The sequence below is a fragment of the Montipora capricornis genome, chromosome 6 (assembly GCF_036669925.1).
Source record: "Montipora capricornis isolate CH-2021 chromosome 6, ASM3666992v2, whole genome shotgun sequence".
Taxonomy (NCBI): Eukaryota; Metazoa; Cnidaria; class Anthozoa; order Scleractinia; family Acroporidae; genus Montipora; species Montipora capricornis.
In genome coordinates, this window is record NC_090888.1 from 44462581 (window position 1) to 44465080 (window position 2500).

Below are 2500 nucleotides of genomic sequence, written 5' to 3' on the forward strand. Positions count from 1 at the left end.
TTTTTCCAATTGCGGTGATTAACAACGCCCTTTTGGCAGAACTAGTTGGCGTTAGAGTTGTAGCAGTGGGTAAACGTGTAGTGAGCTTTCATGCACAACACAGATATGGCGAACATGAGCAGTACAATATGAATCAATATACCCATTATCACATGCGCATAAAACTGGAAAAAGGTCCGGCTGGTTTCAAGTAGCGAAAGTATTTGGTAAGAGAACTGTCGGAATAAAAGGTTGAATTTCAGTGATAATCACACAACCTAACTTTACAGCGCGTACCGTTATGTGACGAAACGAAGACAACGAAACGCTTTGTCACTCGCCTTCTACATCCACATTTAACCTACGTTCCTCCTCCACAAACCGAATCTGCTGTGGCCACGAAAAAAGAGACTAATCGAAGGCCAAGCAACCAGCGCCGAAAAGTTCTAAGAAAAGAGGAGGTGATCAGCTTGAGCCACATTTTGACGTGTGTTCAGCTGGTACAAGCCAAATCCATAAGTTCACGCTTAGAGCTGGGGTGTCTTTAGCTGCGGCCTCAAGTTAGAGAAATGGAAAACCACGTTGGCAGAATTTATTGCCAACCGGGGAAAGTACAAAGCAGTCGATGCAGCGATTCAGTTAGCGAGGGAATTTGCCCGAGGCCGAAACCCTTTTAAATCGTGTCCTAGAAGAAAAACAGCCGTGTTTGAACTGCGGGAGAGGAGCTCACCGGCGAGTGCACTCGACGGTTGTCCCAAGAGGAGCATGTGTTCTACCCTCAACAGCTGCCAAACCCAGTTACTCCAGCGCCACGAGATAGAAGAGCGTTCATTTTGCAAATGCAATTTACAATGCACTAGAAAAGGTAGAGGGATTATCGCACTGTTTATATAGCATGGTCCTTGGCAATATGCGTGCGGGAAATCAGTTTAATGTTGTTATCGCGCACTAAAGATAATTTACCAGGCTGTTCCCCGTGATCCCTCTACAGGTAATCATTTGTCGACCTGGATAGGTGCTGAAGAAGCCGAGATATATAGTATGCTTATGATTTTCAGGTGGCATCACTAAAATTATCCCTGCGCCGAATTTCTGGCAAGCTCTAGAAGGGTAGATACAGTTCACCCTTACCAGGCGCCGCCAAAACATTGTCTGCTTAGCAAATGATATTGAGGCGAGGTGCGCGGCTCAACAAATACCCCCGTTTTTTGTCGATCCTCGGATGCGCCGTTAGTGCTAGCTGAGAGGGGGTGGCGTATGAGCTCGTGAATACCAGAATGATGAACTCGCCGAATGGGTTTTTTTTCCATTTCTGGAAGCAAATACCACATGCAGGAACAGGATGGAATATCCCCCCGTGTAGATTTGCCTTCGTTCGCAAAATGTTATTTTGCCTGACGTGCGTAACTCATGTTACCCCTGTTTGACCATTGGCGGTGACGTAAAAGAGTGTGGAACATAAAAGACAACTGTTGTCCACATGGTTTTTTTTCTCAACGTACCGTGCCTCGGGGTCAAAAAACCTTGTTTTACGCTTTTTTGCCCGAAGGCCCGGACGATCCAGTTATGTAGTTTGTAAGTATTTTGTTCGAGTGCCCTCTCTAAAATATGGTTTTAGATAAGGAATTATATTCGGACAACGATTTTGGCAACAGTTCGCCTCAAACCTTAAAGAAATGAACTGTTACAATGTCTTCTTTAAATGTTTAACCCGAGAACTGTTGTAAGTCGCAAAAGCCATTGCTTTATACATTACTTCTACAACTTCAGTGGCAATGAGACATTTTATTACTGTTTTTATACAGCTGGATCACAGATCAAAATTCGTTAGCTCGATATTTCACATAATGTAGCCGAGAACTGTGTCCGAGAAATGTGTTGTGTTTAAAAAGATACAGACTCATGTAACGCAATTCTGTGCTCTTTTCAAAAAACAATATTATGGTTTAATAAATGGCAACTATTTTGTAGGGTTAAAAGTTCATTCAGTGTGATTATCAATCAAAGTAGTTGTGGTTCGGAAAAGTGACACTTCATTGTTTTAGTATAAGGAAAATAGTATGAAGGTGACATTCAATTGCGTGATTAATATTTTGTCCTTTCGCCCTTGGAAGCGACAATGGCTGTAATCCTTGTGTTCATACTCGAGATAGTTTTATCTATAGTTTCAAGGGGAATATTCCGAAATGCTTCCAAAACTCGAAGGTTAAATTCATCAAAGGATTCCCTAGTAATGTTCCTGGATATTGCCTCCTGATCTAAGTAGCGCTTAACAAGATGGAATATATTCTCTATAGGATTCAGATCTGGTGACCGCGGTGGGATTTCATGAAAGCTTCCCTCAATTTCTTCAAGGGCGACTTTCGCAACACGACTGGTTATGTGAGGGGTCGTTGTCCATAACAAATAAACGTCGACCATCTGCTTTTGGACCAGCATTTGCAAAAGTCATGTTGAAATGTTCTCGAATAAATGTCGCAAAAAATTCACCTGTCATTTTCTGGTAGGGTACTTTCAAGAT

The 2500-nt window shown here is 42.5% G+C and overlaps 1 pseudogene; it reads right to left on the minus strand.

Annotated features, from left to right (window-relative positions):
- The window catches only part of LOC138053985 (uncharacterized), a 1615-nt pseudogene extending 1155 nt beyond the window's left edge, over positions 1-460 (minus strand).
- Positions 461-2500: the final 2040 nt, after the last annotated feature.